The 17,659-nt window shown below is 48.2% G+C and overlaps 1 non-coding gene across 1 annotated transcript; it reads left to right on the top strand.

Moving 5' to 3' along the window:
• The first annotated feature begins 13,937 nt into the window (after positions 1-13,937).
• LOC117130229 lies at positions 13,938-14,093 on the top strand. Its single transcript, XR_004453672.1, has one exon. It is a non-coding gene; the product is annotated as a 5.8S ribosomal RNA (ribosomal RNA).
• The last annotated feature ends 3,566 nt before the right edge of the window (positions 14,094-17,659 follow it).

Genomic DNA, 17,659 nt, shown 5'->3' with positions numbered 1-17,659 from the left:
CGACCTATCAGGGGGGACACCCTGTAGCGAGCGGAACACATCTGGGAACTTAGACACCAACGGTCCTCAGACAGATCTTTCAGATCAACAGAATTGCTGTGCTCAATAGTTGTAGTTGTGGTAAAAAAATACTTCACAACCCTGTCTATGCATCCGATTCACTTGGACTGCTGACACCCCTTCTTTCCTTAGAGCAGGACTCAGACTCAGACTTTGGTACTGGATCGGGTGAGGTCCAGTCTCCAATTGCACACGAACTTGGTGGCAATCGAGAGTGGCCCAATACTTTCCCAAAGAGATTCATGTATAGGATAATCTCATGATTCTGTAGGCGCGTGGATATTTTTCTCAATCAGATCTACAGGCAGATTTCTCCACTGCATCATCACCGGGATATTTTTCATGAGCCCTAGTGAATGCATTATTTTCCCACCGGCTGCCCTCACTAGTCTCGAATCATCCCAGAACTCAGACAGAACAGACTCTTTCCGACCAGTCCCGGACTCACAAAACTATGTGTAGCCTCTGTTTTTCGAAAAGTATGTGTGTTTCCACACCACAAATCCACTTGTGGAAAATATCTCAGTTCATGACCACACCACAAAGAACGTCCCATAACATCCCTCATGACGTCGCCAATCACTTAGTACTTCCACTACCATTAGGTACCTAGATGAGTAGGATTTCGGTTCGATCACATATTTGGAAAACGTCCCATACCATTCTCCAAAGCGTCTTACTATTGCAAATGCTCACACCATTCACAACAGCAATTATAATATACTACAATCCCCAACATACTAAGATACTTAACATCATGTTCTTCCAATGATTGGAATGAACACCCTGAGTTTCCTCATTCTTTCTTTGGATGGATTCAGATTGAAATTGATTCATTCCATCTGACTCGATTAATGGAAACCTACTGTGGGAACCGAAATTCGCACTGTCGATTTCCGTTTAAATAAGGAAACTAAGAAAACCCTAGTTTCCCAGAGGACCCGGATATCTGTTAATTACCACACGTCAAGCAATCAGAACACGAGAATAACAACGATAAAGATAAGAAATCGAAAAGAGAGCAAAGTAGATCTTATTCCGAATCTGCGTATGAGCGTTACAACAAGGTATAAGCCTGGGCTCGAGAGCTGTCGGCGAGATTCCTAGTTCTAGCAACCCTAAGACGGCTAAACCTATTTGAGTCGCAGCTCGAAATAACAAAAACGGAAAGTTGCCTAAATCGCTCTAAGTGCTAAGTTTGCTCTGAAAAAGTTCTCTCATCTGCTCCTCGCCTAGGACTCCTTATATACTAGCTCCAAGGTCGGTTTACGTTTTTACTCTTCTGCCCTTAAGCCGTCATAGCAAAAAATGGAGATATTCCATTTTTCCCGATCTTCACAATTATCTTCAAAACTTCCGTATTTATCCGCGGAAACTTGACATTTATCCTTCCTCGTGGGCCAAGCGCGAACCATGCTGTGGTTCACGGGCTTTTGATTAGGAAAAATCGTAGGATGGGCCTCGAGTCGTGTTTTAGGTCCCTTTGGGCCGTCTTCCGACTCGACACGTTTACTACGAGTTTTCCGCGGTTTCTAATCGAAGTTTGATCGATGGATTTAGAATAGCGGGAAACATGGACTGAGCTTGCCACGGTCTTCGGGAGATAGCATTCGAAGGTTTGACGAGAATGCAAGGACTGGTGTCGTATCGCTGTTCGGAAAGGTTCAATCGCTACACCGCGACCGATCTTTGGCTCGAGCCCGGTCGCTACGTAGCGACCGAGCGGGACGATCGCTCGGTCGCTACGTAGCGACCGAGCTTGGCTCGAGCTCGGTCGCTACGTAGCGACCGAGCGGGACGATCGCTCGGTCGCTACGTAGCGACCGAGCTTGGCTCGAGCTCGGTCGCTACGTAGCGACCCGCGCGGACGATCGCTCGGTCGCTACGTAGCGACCGAGCTTTGGCTCGAGCTCGGTCGCTACGTAGCGACCGAGCGGGACGATCGCTCGGTCGCTACGTAGCGACCGAGCAGGACGATCGCTCGGTCGCTACGTAGCGACCGAGCTTGGCTCGAGCTCGGTCGCTACGTAGCGACCGAGCGGGACGATCGCTCGGTGCTACGTAGCGACCGAGCTGGACGATCGCTCGGTCGCTACGTAGCGACCGAGCGTGGCGGACGTTTGGTCGCTGCGTAACGACCTGTTTCGAGTTTTCCTCGGATATCTCGATTCTTTCTTTCGCGAAGCTTTTTCGTAAGGAAGAATCTTTCTCCGAAAAGTACTCTTCGGAGAAACTCTTATTTTCTTATTCGGACGTTTTGAATGTTAAATTTGTCGTAACCGTTTTTGACCCCAACAGTTAGCCCCCCAGCCCGTTAGAGTTGTGACTCTAGCGGGCGGATAGATGACTTTTACAAGGTTGAGTGTATTGGACGAAATTTACATTTAAAACTCCGCGATAAAAGTTGTCGAGGCGACGTTCCGAACCCATACTTCTATAAGTAATGAGCTCTTGTCATTCATTTTCTTCACACCTTTCCTTCTTCATTTCTTCAAAAACCTCTCTAGCTTCATAACTTTCCTTTCAACATGTCTTCCTCCCAAGGTGATAAGAAGGATTCCGACGTCGAGATGGGTGAGGCCACTTCTCCGGCTCCAGTTCCAACTTCTCCGGCGGAAGTGCCGGCTTGTGTTGCCGGTCATCTTTCTTTCCGAGAGAAACTAGTTCGTCGTCAAGCCGAGAAAGGATTGGCTCAGACTGGCTCCGAGTTTCCGTCTTCCTCCGAGCAGGTCGTTGCCCCGTGTCATGGGACTGACGTCGCGGCTCCCCTCCCGCAAGTCCTACCTGCGGGATCTTCCACGACTCCGATCCTCGTCGAGGACAAAGAAAAGGCAGCTGACTCTATGCCTCCGCCTCCGGCCAGAAAAGAAATCGTTCTGGCGTTGCGTGCTCCTAGCGCTGTCCAGGTTACTCAGCCTAAGAGTCGGAAGAGGAAACTGGGCAAGAGCGGTGACGGGGAGACTTCGCAGCGAGGTGGGTCGAGCCTAGCATCGGGACTTCGTGGAAAGGTTTTTTCTTGTTTGAATTCTCGATCGTCTTTCGTGCATTCTTTACGGACTTAATCTTAGGAATTTTTACCGTTCGCAGTTCATATCGTTGATCGATGGGATGATCAGCGAATGTGGCTCTGAGACCAGTCGTCTTTCCGGGGAGTTGGTGGAGCTTCAGGGGAGATGGTCCGAAACCGAGGCTATGTTGACGGCTGTCGAGGATTCTCACTCTGCGAAAGTGTCGAAGCTCGAGGTTGCGATAGGAGAGCTTGAGAGGGACCTCGGGAAGACGGCGAGTTCCTTGCTTAAGGAAAAGAAGGCCAGGAAGGCCAAATCCTCGGAAGTGCGTCGACTCCAGCGTCAATCGAGAGTGACGCTGGACTAGCGCGCCGCGGGATCCAAGAGGCTACGGATGCCCTTCGCGCGGAGTTTCAGGTCCGCTTGGCGAAGATTTCCGCTTCCCTGGATTCCCTCGAGTGTATCCGGAGCAGGGATTTCGCTTTGGCGACGATTGAGGGCGGGATGGCCGTAGTTCGGTCGTTCCAAAGTGAGACTCCCCCGACCTTGGAGGCCGAAGAGGCCCGACTGTCCGGCTGCAAGGGAGATATGGCGGCCGAGGATGGCGATTTCGGTCTCATCCTGGCCGACCTAAAATCCGCTTGCTTCCTTCCGACGTGTTCAGAAGACCCAGAGGGGAAAGATCCGATGGTCGGAGAGAATGGAAGTGACGCGGCTCCAGGCTCGGACGAGGCGGCGGGTGAAGAGGGGGCGTAAGTTCTGAGGGTGATTTGGGTTAAATCTCTTGCGAGAGATTTTTTTTTTTTTTTTATGTCTTTATGTTTGGCCTTGAATGGCCTTGTTTGTATTTCGGGACTGGCCGTGTGTGGCTTTGAATCCCTGCCGCTCTGCGGCTTTATAATATGATAATCGGATAACGCTTTTTATGAATTTGTGAATAGTGGGAGGAAGGTGATGAGTTGTCGTCTCATATCCTTCTTCGATTGTGAAATGTTTTATTCGAGACCTGTTTCGAGAGTTCTTCCGCGAGATGTGAACTCCGCGGGGGTGCTGAAGGTATCGAACGTAACATAGAGGCGTGGTTTAAGAATCTCTTATCTTTCGATATCATGCCTTTGAGATGTTAGAGACCAGTGCGCTGGGTTTAGGGCAAGACCTAGGTTTACTTTCGGTTTAAGGATTGTGCGGCGACTAACCGGCTATCGTTTTTCCTGTCGCGATTTCTTCCTGATTCGTATCGATGTAAAGTCCGCGAAAAGTTCTCGGCTTATACGACTTGTTTGATACGAATCGAGCATCTCTCCGGAGACCGGAAGTGCTGGACCAAAATTTCGGATTTCTTTTATAGCGCTATTATCCTTGTGTCGGATGTAAGAGAGTCATCTTCATGAGATGGCTATGTCTGTTTAGGACGTTTGTGAGTTCGATGTGATCAGCATCGGACTTGGTGGCGTGTGCCGTTGTTTTGATTAATTTGCGCAAAATAAATGTTAATGTGTGCATATATGTGTCTTTTTGTGGAGATTTCGTTTGCTCGGAAGAAACCATCTTTGAGGCATCTTTTGCGACGTCTCGCGATGCTAAAGGTTTGATTCTCCCAAGCGGCCGAATAATCTCCGAAGACCTCGTGTGGTTTCACGGGTGAGGATGTTTTGATAAGTCGAAAACACCAAGAGTGCGGTAAGAAGTTTTTCGATTTTTTTGGGAGTATACGAGTATACGTACCCACTCCCCCCCCTTTTTTTAATGAGGGGGGACAGCTGAATTTGCCTTTCGGCAAACTGCCTACGTACTCCTTGCGGAGATCAAGCCGTCTCGTAGTTCAGTGATTGCGAGTTGGTTCGTTTAGTGATAGTATTTTTTGAGATGCATCGCATTCCAGGTTCTAGGGATTTTTACGCCCTGCATGTTGGCTATTTCGTAGGAACCTGGTCGGACGACTTTTTCGATTTTATAGGGACCTTCCCAGTTTGCTCCGAGTTTTCCCGCGTTTCGTTCAGCGGTGTTTTGGAAAACTTTGCGAAGGACCAGATCTCCCTGATTGAACCTACGATTCCGTACGTTGGAATTATAGTATCTTGCAGCGGCGTGCTGGTAGTTTTGAATTCGGATGAGCGCTCGATCCCGGCGTTCGTTAATGAGGTCGAGATCGTCCAAGAGCATAGCATTGTTGAGTTCCTCTCGTTCGGGTAAGAACCTTCTTCGAACACCGGGAAATTCTACTTCTGCGGGAATCATGCACTCCGTCCCGTATACCAAGGCGAAGGGAGTTTCTCCCGTTGCTCGCCTTGGGGTGGTACGGTGAGACCAGAGGACTCCCTCGAGTTCGTCGGCCCATCTTCCTTTTTTGGCCTCCAAGCGTTTCTTCAGTCCGTCGAGAATGGTCTTGTTGATTGTTTCAGCCTGTCCGTTGCACTGCGGATATCTGGGAGTTGACTTGTTGAGTCGTATCTTCCACTTTTCGCAGAATGCCTCGAATCGGGTGGAAATGAATTGAGACCCGTTATCGGTTACGATTTCGTAAGGAACTCCATGCCTACAGATGATGTTTCTCCATACGAAATTCTCGACTTGGACGTCTTTTATACTCGCGTACGAGTCGGCCTCTACCCATTTTGAGAAGAAATCGGTAAGCACTAGAAGGAACCGCTTTTGCTTTGAATTATGCAGAGGTCCGACAATATCCATGGCCCAGCGCATAAAGGGATAGGGCGATGTGATGGAGGAAAGAACTTCGGCCGGTTGTCGGATAGTTGGCGCATGCCTTTGGCATTTTTCGCATTTTCGTGCGAATTTCTCGCAATCTCCGATCATTGTTGGCCAATAGTATCCATGGCGTTTGATTTTCACGGCTAGTGATCTTCCGCCGGAATGGTTGCCGCATGAGCCGGAATGTATTTCCTCCATCACTTTCCTCGCCTTTTCTCCTTCCAGGCACGTCAAGAGTGGTCCGGAGAATCTCCACTTGTAGATTTCGCCGTCCACTGTTACGTAGCGTGCGGCTTGTGTTCGGATCTTGCGAGCTGACCATTTTTCGGCGGGCAGTTGCCCGTCGATAATGTAGTCTCGAATCGTCTGAAGCCATGGGGTATCACAACCGTAATCGGATTGCTCCGATGGTGGTGGTATCGTAATCTCTTCTTCCTCGTCGTCTTGACCTTCTATGAGATTGACAACGACTGGCGGTCCGATACTCGGATGTTCGATGAATTCGACCGGAATTACCCTTTTGAGTCCTGGATCGGAACTTGATGCTAAGGCCGCGAGGGCGTCCGCCTGGACATTCTCGGAACGGGGGATCCGGGTAAGGGCGAAACAGTCGAAGTCTTGAGCTAGACCTTGGACCAGCTTGAGGTACGCGTCCATCCGTTCGTCTCTGGCTTCATATTCTCCGCTGAATTGACTGGCCACTAACTGGGAGTCGCAGTAAGCATGGAGATTACGTATTTTTAAGCCGTGAGCCAAACGTAGACCTGCGATCAATGCTTCGTATTCGGCCTCGTTGTTTGAGGCATGGAATTCCAGTCTGAACGATTGTTCCAGGATCTCGCTCGTTGGAGATGTGAGACGGATCCCGATACCCGATCCTTGCTTGGATGAGGATCCGTCGACGTGGAGGAGCCAGGTGGAATTTGGTTCTTCGTTGGTTATTGCTCCCGCTGGAAGTTCGACCAAAAAGTCTGCGAGCACTTGTGACTTTGCGCTCGTCCTTGGTCGGTATTCGATATCATACTCGCTCAACTCGACCGCCCACTTGGCCAATCGGCCTGATTGACTTGGGCTATGCAAAATTGTCCGTAAGGGAAAAGTCGTTAGGATAACAATCGTGTGGGATTGGAAATATGGTCGTAGTTTTCGGGCCGATGTTACGACCGCGCATGCCAATTTTTCCATCAACGGATACCTAGATTCGGCATCGAGCAAGGTTTTGCTTATGTAAAAAATAGGTCTCTGTTCCCCGCGTTCTTCCCTGATCAGGACTCCGCTTACGGCTGTTGCCGATACCGCGATGTATAAGAATAAAGGCTCCCCTTCCACGGGTTTTGCGAGGACTGGAGGAGTAGCTAAATAACGCTTCAGCTGTTGGAAGGCGTTTTCGCACTCTTCCGTCCATTCGAACTTTTTATTCCCTCGCAGGACGTCGTAGAAGGGCAGGCACTTATCTGTTGATCGTGAAATAAATCGGTTAAGTGCTGCGATTCTGCCGGTCAGTCTTTGGACTTCCCGTTTATTCTTCGGCGAAGCCATCTCGATTAGAGCGTTGATCTGTTTTGGATTTGCTTCGATACCGCGGTTGGTCACCAAGTAGCCGAGGAATTCTCCTGATGCCACGGCGAATCTACATTTCGTCGGGTTGAGCTTCATGTTATGGGAGTTTAGTTGTGCAAAGCATTCTTCGAGATGTGACACGTGATCTCTTGCTTTGAGGGATTTGACAAGCATGTCGTCAATATAAACTTCCATCGTTTTTCCGAGTTGTTTGGAGAACATTCGGTTCACGAGTCGTTGGTAAGTTGCTCCAGCGTTTTTGAGGCCGAAGGGCATTACCTCATAACAATAGGTTCCGCGATCGGTAATGAACGCAGTCTTCTCACGATCGTCGGGATTCATCCTAATTTGATTATAGCCTGAGAAAGCATCCATGAAGGATAAGAGTTCGTTGCCCGCCGTTGCTTCTACCAATCGATCGATATGTGGTAGAGGGAAGCTATCCTTTGGACATGCCTTGTTTAGGTCGGTAAAATCTACGCAAACTCGCCATTTCCCGTTTTTCTTTTTGACTACTACGGGGTTGGCGAGCCAGTCCGGGTATCTTACCTCTGTTATCGACCCAACTTTAAGCAGTTTTTCGACCTCATCGTTTACCGCGGTAGCACGTTCGGGTCCCAGCTTCCGTCTTTTCTGTTTGACGGGTTTGAATGTTGGATCGATATTCAGCTCGTGACATGTTATGTTAATGTCAATCCCTGGCATGTCTTCCGCAGCCCATGCGAAAGTGTTAAGGTTCTTTTTAAGACAGGTTATGAGTTCTGTCTTTAGTGGCTCGTGGAGATTGGCTCCAATCTCGACGCAGCGTTCTGGGAAGGCTTCGTCGAGACAGATTGTTACCACGGGTTCACAAGTTGGCTCGCGTTTTTCGTCTAGAGCTGCGAAGATACGAGATTGCCAGAAGAATTCCGCTGAATCCTGACTTCGCGTATCTTTGCTGGAGGTCTTTTTCTCCGCTCTCTTAGGAGCAATTTCGTGGATCGGTCTCTTTCGTTTTAGTTCCGCGGCGAAACAGACCTGTGAAACTCTTGGATTTCCCCAGATTACCTCGACTCCGTTGGGGGTCGGGAACTTGAGGCAAAGATGGTAGGTTGATGGGATTGCGCGCATGGTGTTCAGCCATGGTGTTCCCATGATAACGTTGTAAGACGCGGGGCGGTCAACGACTAGAAACTCTGTGATGTTTGTCACGGTTCCGGCTTTGACAGCGAGTCTAATCGATCCATAGGCCATGGTCGTTTCCCCCGAAAGCCCTAGCAGTGGGCTTGGGCATTTTGCGATCTCGGATTGACTGATCCCCATCTTTTCAAGAGTGTCTTTGAAGATGATATCGGCCGAGCTTCCGGTATCGATTAGTACTCTAGCGACGTCGATATCTCGAATTGTCAACTCGATAACAAGGAGATCGTTCCGAGGTTTGGCTCGATCGACCGTTTCTCCCCCCTTGAACGAGATGACATTCGCGCACGTCGAATCCCGCATGTCGTTCCTGATCGTTGAGTGGTTTTTGCGGGTTAGATTGATCCGTAAGTCCCCCTCCTTCTAGCGCCAAACTGTGGGAACCGAAATTCGCACTGTCGATTTCCGTTTAAATAAGGAAACTAAGAAAACCCTAGTTTCCCAGAGGACCCGGATATCTGTTAATTACCACACGTCAAGCAATCAGAACACGAGAATAACAACGATAAAGATAAGAAATCGAAAAGAGAGCAAAGTAGATCTTATTCCGAATCTGCGTATGAGCGTTACAACAAGGTATAAGCCTGGGCTCGAGAGCTGTCGGCGAGATTCCTAGTTCTAGCAACCCTAAGACGGCTAAACCTAATTGAGTCGCAGCTCGAAATAACAAAAACGGAAAGTTGCCTAAATCGCTCTAAGTGCTAAGTTTGCTCTGAAAAAGTTCTCTCTCTGCTCCTCGCCTAGGACTCCTTATATACTAGCTCCAAGGTCGGTTTACGTTTTTACTCTTCTGCCCTTAAGCCGTCATAGCAAAAAATGGAGATATTCCATTTTTCCCGATCTTCACAATTATCTTCAAAACTTCCGTATTTATCCGCGGAAACTTGACATTTATCCTTCCTCGTGGGCCAAGCGTGAACCATGCTGTGGTTCACGGGCTTTTGATTAGGAAAAATCGTAGGATGGGCCTCGAGTCGTGTTTTAGGTCCCTTTGGGCCGTCTTCCGACTCGACACGTTTACTACGAGTTTTCCGCGGTTTCTAATCGAAGTTTGATCGATGGATTTAGAATAGCGGGAAACATGGACTGAGCTTGCCACGGTCTTCGGGAGATAGCATTCGAAGGTTTGACGAGAATGCAAGGACTGGTGTCGTATCGCTGTTCGGAAAGGTTCAATCGCTACACCGCGACCGATCTTTGGCTCGAGCCCGGTCGCTACGTAGCGACCGAGCGGGACGATCGCTCGGTCGCTACGTAGCGACCGAGCTTGGCTCGAGCTCGGTCGCTACGTAGCGACCGAGCGGGACGATCGCTCGGTCGCTACGTAGCGACCGAGCTTGGCTCGAGCTCGGTCGCTACGTAGCGACCGAGCGGGACGATCGCTCGGTCGCTACGTAGCGACCGAGCTTGGCTCGAGCTCGGTCGCTACGTAGCGACCGAGCGGGACGATCGCTCGGTCGCTACGTAGCGACCGAGCTGGACGATCGCTCGGTCGCTACGTAGCGACCGAGCGTGGCGGACGTTTGGTCGCTGCGTAATGACCTGTTTCGAGTTTTCCTCGGATATCTCGATTCTTTCTTTCGCGAAGCTTTTTCGTAAGGAAGAATCTTTCTCCGAAAAGTACTCTTCGGAGAAACTCTTATTTTCTTATTCGGACGTTTTGAATGTTAAATTTGTCGTAACCGTTTTTGACCCCAACACCTACCTTGACTTATACCGAGTCCTAACTGATCCATCTGATCAGAAGTCCACTCGTGTACTGGTCATGTAGTGTCTCCCTTGAGTCAGATTTTAATATTGCATATGCTTTACTTATTATGAACGACCATCAAGGGATAACACTTTACTTCAGTAGAATGCTGCACGTTTATTTCAACCCAAGCCACTCTGTGGTCCATGTTACTTCCCTTTTTCAGGTCATCCATAAACAAGTCTTGCATTGCTTCCATCCCTTCCAACCCGTCTATTACTTCTAAATACTAGATATACCAACCTTTCTGTTTTTAGGTTCTTGCCCTTGGAAAAGGTATCTTGGCTAAGCCGGTTCATCTTAGAATTCCCACATTCACAAGCATGATACCCTAGCTTTCCTCAACTCTTTCTTGGCTCACCCAAACTAAGGTTTCATAGTCATCATAGTTTGGAAATAATTTCGGTATGAAACTCATAATCTTAGAGCGTTGTCCTAAACAGGATCAAGCATGCTCTGATACCAACTTGTAATAGCCCGATCCGGCCGACAAGACCGTGGTCACAGCCTTACATCGCTCGGTCCACTTCCTGGCCGAACCTCTTAATTTTTGCCCTTTATTTATGATATCGCCTAAAGGCAAGGGCTAACTTAAACCTTATCTAAAGTCTTCCCTAGTCATTAATAGGTTAGATCCTTTCAACAGATACGCAGCGGATTACTCTCTAGTTAACCATTGGTCTAAAACAAATCTAACACTTGTCTGGTCGAATCACCTTAGCCTTGGTCAGCTTACTCAACTACCAGTTAGCTTAAAGGTCAATCCTAAACCCAAACCAAGCCATACGATTCTGAAGTTCCATTCCCCTAAACCATTCTATCTAGATCTACATAAGTAAATGCTAGATCATACATTTGCCACATCTATGGAGCTTATTAGCTCATCGGTCCTCCATTGACTCAAATTTCTCTTGCTTGACAGCTGAACCCCGATCACTCAATGATCTTACTTAAGGTTCTTATCGTGACTCCTGCATCAAACAACTCCCATAGGTACTGAGTCATTAAACCAACCATCCCCACATACATAAATAACCTTTGAGAAGTCTTTGAAAGGATAAGGGTTTGCATATGGCCTTTCTCGGCTCATGCACAATCCGAAATCCTTTTGCCTTATAGGCAATAGTACCAAGTCCATCTTCCGGACTGACAAAGCTCATTAGATCCTAAGTCAATCAACCAACCATCCTCACATGACTTGGAACTGATGAGTCTTCATCTGGCCTGACCGGCCTTGGGACTTAACCCAGACAACATGTATGATTTGTTCATACCAACCGATGCATTAATTAATCAGGTTAGGACTGACACCTTGAACCATCATTCAGACGTAAGGTCGTCCATATTCAATCATGATCAGATCTTACACGGCCTTCCTTGAAACACTTAGGCTCAGTATCTATGGTCTACGACACATAGTACTAGCCACACACTTCGTCATGACTCTTAGCCAATCTCGAATCTATTAACACCAACGTTGATATCTAGAAGCATCACATCAATACTCTTACTCCAGCAACGTGACTATCCATACTAGTGTTCGGCCATCGAACCATCGTCATGAAACATGATCCGACCACTAGACTTGATAAGCCATCGTCCACTTAGCATGTACTGATATAACCGGCCTTCCATTGCCATCATGTGGGTCTATGCCCTACATGAGGCATATGGCGCCTATCTTACTCACCAACCAAAGGTTGATCGTAAGATATCCCACTTAGCCTTTGCGGCCAGAACCGTCATCCATTGACCATGGATTATGGTTCATACATCAATCATTTTGTACGGATTGCACTAGCCTTAAGGCCTTCGCTATTTCCTTAGACTCATGTATTGACCTGTAGGACAACCTATTGCCATCATGTGGGTCCACGCCCAACATAATGCATTTGGTGTCCTTATGACCATTGAACCCCTCGTACCCTTTTCGGTCCCGTTCCGTTCGTACGCTTTCAGTCCACACCCGTTTGTACCCTTTCGGTCACGAACCGTTCACATCCGATGGATCATGATACGTTCGTACCTCTTGGATCACGACACATTCGTACCTCTTGGATCACGACACGTTCGTACCTCTTGGATCACGACATGATCTTTGGCAACACGTAACCTTGGATCACGATGCACCCTTTGGTCCTCGTACCGTTTGATACTTGCAACCATTGGTATCTCGTACCTTTTGGTTACTTGCATCCTTTGGTATCTCACAACCTTTGGTAACTCATGACCCTTTGCAACAGGCAACCTTTGGCGACTAGTACCCTTTTGATCCAACCTATCCGCTATGGTTAACAATCAACGTAACCAACCATGACCCCATGGTCTATGACGTGGTAATATGGTTAACTATCACGTTCCATATATATATATATCATATAGACATAATAATATAAAGAGACAGAGATAGAACCACTCACAGCCGCTATAGCCCTTACCAATTGGTCAGTCGGTCTCTCGGCTAACCACCCTTGGTCCTTGGCGCCTATTTACGTCCAGGAATAGGTCTTCCTATTGGCCTTAGTGACTTATAAAAGCTACGGCTAGAAGCCATACTCACCATGAACCGGATAGTGCCCTTATCGTTTTGATCCCGGATTCTGCCCTTCCGGCTTGTTTAGGACGTGTGTCCTTTGTGTCAGACAGAATGAGACTGAATGAAAATGAATTCATAATCCCTGGAAGTCCTCCCCTTTATATAAAGAACCAAAGGTCAGGTGCGAAGAGGCACATCCCTTCGAAGCATCTTTTTGGGACAGAAGTTGGCCATCGATTACAATCAACGGTCCAGATCGTACCTGTTCAGAAATAGTAGGTTCCAGACCTTATAGGCACGTCCAACCCAAGCCAAGACCTGGTAACGAAGCCCACAGCCTGCCCACAAGAGCCCAACGACTCATGGACTACATGGCCTGACCTCATGGCCCGCCATTGACCCGGACCCGGACCATCGGCCTAAAACTCGAACAGTCCGTCGAGCTGAGATGAGCTGACTCCCAGCTGCCTCAGCTGAGTGAGCTAGTAGTCCAGCTAGTTGAGCTGATTTAACTTGGAACGAGCTAGGCTGAGCATGATTGAGCTACGTCTAGCTGATCGAGCTTCTTGTAAGCATCACCCAGGTTCTGTACAGCTTATCCTAGCTGGCTTCTTTTTCTTATAAGGTTAAGTCTCAGCATCCTGCCGTCCTTAACCTTCTATCTTGGCCATGGAACGCTAGCCTTTAAGGTCTTAAGACCTGCTGGTACGTTTCCCTCGAACCATGGCCATCCCGACAATCCTATCCAGGATTAGGGGCGTGACAGGTGGTTTGCCGTCTGCGACATTGCGAGAAGTCCACTAAACCTTATCATTTAGAAGAAGAAGAAGTGGTAACAAGGTTTCCATAGGTGAACCTGCAGAAGGATCATTGTCGTACCCTGGAAACAGAATGACCTGAGAACGATGAAACATCACTCTCGGTAGGCCGGTTTCTTACTGTGCCTGCCGATTCCGTGGTTATGCGTTCATCCATGCCCAAGACTTCAGCTTTTGTTGGATCGTACGCATAGCTTCCGGATATCACCAAAGCCCGGCACGAAAAGTGTCAAGGAATATGTAACTAAACAGCCTGCTTTCGCCAACCCGGCGACGGTGTTTGTTCGGAAGTAATGCTGCAATGTAAAGTCTAAAACGACTCTCGACAATGGATATCTCGGCTTTCGCATCGATGAAGAATGTAGCAAAATGCGATACTTGGTGTGAATTGCAGAATCCCGTGAACCATCGAGTCTTTGAACGTAAGTTGCGCCCCAACCCTTCTAGCCGAGGGCACGTCTGCCTGGGTGTCACAAATCTTCATCCCCCCATCCTCTCGAGGATAGGGGACGGAAGCTGATCTCCCATGTGTTACCGCACGTGGTTGGCAAAAATCCGAGCTAAGGATGCCAGGAGCATCTTGACATGCGGTGGTGAATTCAATTCTCGTCATATAGTCAGACGTTCTTGTCCAAAAGCTCTTGATGACCCAGAGTCCTCAACGCGACCCCAGGTCAGGCGGGATCACCCGCTGAGTTTAAGCATATCAATAAGCGGAGGAAAAGAAACTAACAAGGATTTCCTTAGTAACGGCGAGCGAACCGGGAATAGCCCATCTTGAAAGTCGGACGTTTTCGGCATTCGAATTGTAGTCATGGAGAAGCGTCCTCAGCGGCGGGTCAGGCCCAAGTTCCCTGGAAAGGGGCACCAGAGAGGGTGAGACCCCGTCGTGCCCAGACCCTATCGCACCACGAGGCACTATCTACGAGTCGGGTAGTTTGGGAATGCAGCCCCAATCGAGCGGTAAATTCTGTCCAAGGCTAAATGTGGGCGAGAGACCGATAGCAAACAAGTACCACGAGGTAAAGATGAAAAGGACTTTGAAAAGAGAGTCAAAGAGTGCTTGAAATTGTCGCGAGGGAAGCGGATGGGGGCCGGCGATTCGCCCCGTTCGGATGCGGAACGGAGCAATCCGGTCCGCCAATCGATTCGGGCCATGGACCAACGCAGATTAAGGTGGTGACCTAAGCCCGGGCTTTTGTTACGCCCACGGAGACGTCACTGCCTTAATCGTGGTCTGCAGCACGCGCCTCACGGCGTGCCTTGGCATCTGCGTGCTCAGGACGGAGTCTGACATGTGTGCTAGTCAACGGGTGAGTAAACCCGTAAGGTGCAAAGAAGCTGATTGGCTGGATCCCTCGCGGGTGCACAGCCAACCGACCTTGATCTTCTGAGAAGGGTTAGATTGTGAGCATGCCTGTCGGGACCCGAAAGATGGTGAACTATGCCTGAGCGGGGCGAAGCCAGAGGAATCTCTGGTGGAGGCCCGCAGAGATACTGACGTGCAAATCGTTCGTCTCACTTGGGTATAGGGGTGAAAGACTAATCGAACCATGAAGTAGCTGGCTCCCTCTGAAGTTTCCCTCAGGATAGCTGGAGCTCGGAAACGAGTTCTATCGGGTAAAGCCAATGATTAGAGGCATCGGGGATGCAATGTCCTCGACCTATTCTCAAACTTTAAATAGGTAGGACGGGTGGCTTCTTTGTTGAGCCATCCCACGGAATCGAGAGCTCCAAGTGGGCCATTTTTGGTAAGCGGAACTGGCGATGCGGGATGAACTGGAAACCGGGTTACGGTGCCCAACTGCGCTAACCTAGAACAGACAAAGGGTGTTGGTCGATTAAGACAGCAGGACGGTGGACATGGAAGTCGAAATCCGCTCCGCGTGTAGTGTGTAACAACTCACCTGCCGAATCAACTAGCCCGAAAATGGATGACTCTGAGGCGCGCGACCTATACCCGGCCGTCGGGCAAGAGCCAGGCCTCGATGAGTAGGAGGGTGCAGCGATCGCTGCAAAACCTAGGGCGTGAGCCCGGGCGGAGCGGCCGTCGGTGCAGATCTTGGTGATAGTAGCAAATATTCAAATGAGAACTTTGAAGGCCGAAGAGGGGAAAGGTTCCATGTGAACGGAACTTGCACATGGTTTAGTCAATCCTAAGAGTCGGGGGAAACCCGTCTGATAGCGCTTATGCCCGAACTTCGAAAGGGGATCTGGTTAAAATTCTGGAACCGGGACGTGGGGGTTGATCGCTACGTTAGGAAGTCCGGAGATATTGGCAGGATTCCAGAAAGAGTTATCTTTTTTGTTTAACAGCCTGCCCACCCTGGAAACGGCTCAGCCGGAGGTAGGGTCCAGCGGCTGGAAGAGTGATATACCTTGGATTTGACCCGTTTTCATCCATGGTATATAGGTGTTTTACTATATATATAGATCTATGTTTTCTACTCTTCTAGGTATGTTTTCAGGTTCAGGTGCATTTCGGAGTAAAGCTTTGACTTTGGAGCATTTTGGAGCTTAAAAGACATTTCATCTGAGCTGACCATGTAGAGGTCGACGAGAGGTAGAACAATCGATCGATGCACATCCAGTGCTATCGATCGACACCATGAGATGCCTCGACAAATGAAGATTAATATCGATCAATGTACACAAGTACCATCGATCGATGTCGAGACATTGGACATGCGACATTTTGGATCCAGCAGACTTGAAGCCCAAGTCCAAGCTAAATTACAAAATGCCCTGACGAGTTTTTAAACTAGTTGATTATATACTGCCTAAGTGTTTTGACGGCAGAGAGAGTTTTTTGTTACAGTTTTACTTTGAGAGAGAGAGAGAGAGTTTTGGAGAGAAGATCACTTGTGATTGGAACTCCTTGTTTTCATTTCTTTTCATCTATACTATGAATTCCCATTTCTTCATTGTCATGAATTGCTTTGCTATGTCTGAGTAGTTCATTTATTAGATCCAGGGATCAGATAGGTTTGTGGGATTAGCCCCAAACTATAGATCTGCCTTGTTGTGATATTTGATAGATTTGTATTCATTGCTTGTTTTAGCCTTGCTAACTAGAACATGATCATAGGATTGCATACTCAAGCACCCTTGTTATCCCATCCTGACATCTATCTATCATATTAGGACTGCTAGAGAGGGCTAACCGCCAATTTAGTATCTTAATAGGGCATATCGTACTCGCGCATAGGCCTGGCTAGAACCCGTCGATCGATGTCCTCAACTGACTATCGGTCGATGTAGGTAAAGGTGTATCGGTCGACGTCCCTATAGGACCATCGATCGAGACTCTTTCGTTGTCAACATACTAACCGTTGAGACACGTGATCTAGTTTGTTAACCAGTGAAACATGCGACAGCTGATCACTGAGTTAAGCGGTTGAGCTATAACATATCATGCATGCAGCAAATAGGCATCTATAGATATTATAATCTCCAAAACCTGAATAGTGGCCGTGCGTCTAATATCATTTCCAACCAAGTTACATTTACTATTTTCTTCGCTTGTTACTATTGCTATTTCATTTAAACATTTACAACTCTTAGAATTAATAAACACTAGATTTTATTGTTCCCTAGCTCCTTGTGGATTCGATCCCTAAGTACTACATCTGAACCTCTTTTGATGAGAGTAACACTCCTTACGGTAATTTGAGTGGTATCAAATTTGGCGCCTTTGCCGGGGAGGTTTGATCGCCATTAGATTTAGTTTTATGATTCTTATTCTCTTCTCTACCCCCTTTTTATTGATTCTTATTCTCTTCTCTCGTGTCGCAGATACCCAACTCTGGGTTACCGCACGAGCATCCTATGGACCATCTAGAACGGTTCGAGGATTTAATCGCTGCTATTCGGATGGAAGGAGTCCCCAAAGATTACCTGCTGTGCAAGCTCTTCAGATACACGCTGAATGGAGAAGCGATGCACTGGCTTAGGCAGCTACCCACAGGATCCTTAACATCCTGGGCCGACATCAAGAATGCTTTCTTACGAAACTTCTTCGATTAGGCGCGCACTGAAG

The sequence above is a fragment of the Brassica rapa genome, unplaced genomic scaffold (genome assembly GCF_000309985.2).
Source record: "Brassica rapa cultivar Chiifu-401-42 unplaced genomic scaffold, CAAS_Brap_v3.01 Scaffold0372, whole genome shotgun sequence".
Taxonomy (NCBI): domain Eukaryota; kingdom Viridiplantae; phylum Streptophyta; class Magnoliopsida; order Brassicales; family Brassicaceae; genus Brassica; species Brassica rapa.
This window is presented reverse-complemented; position numbering and strand designations above follow the sequence as displayed.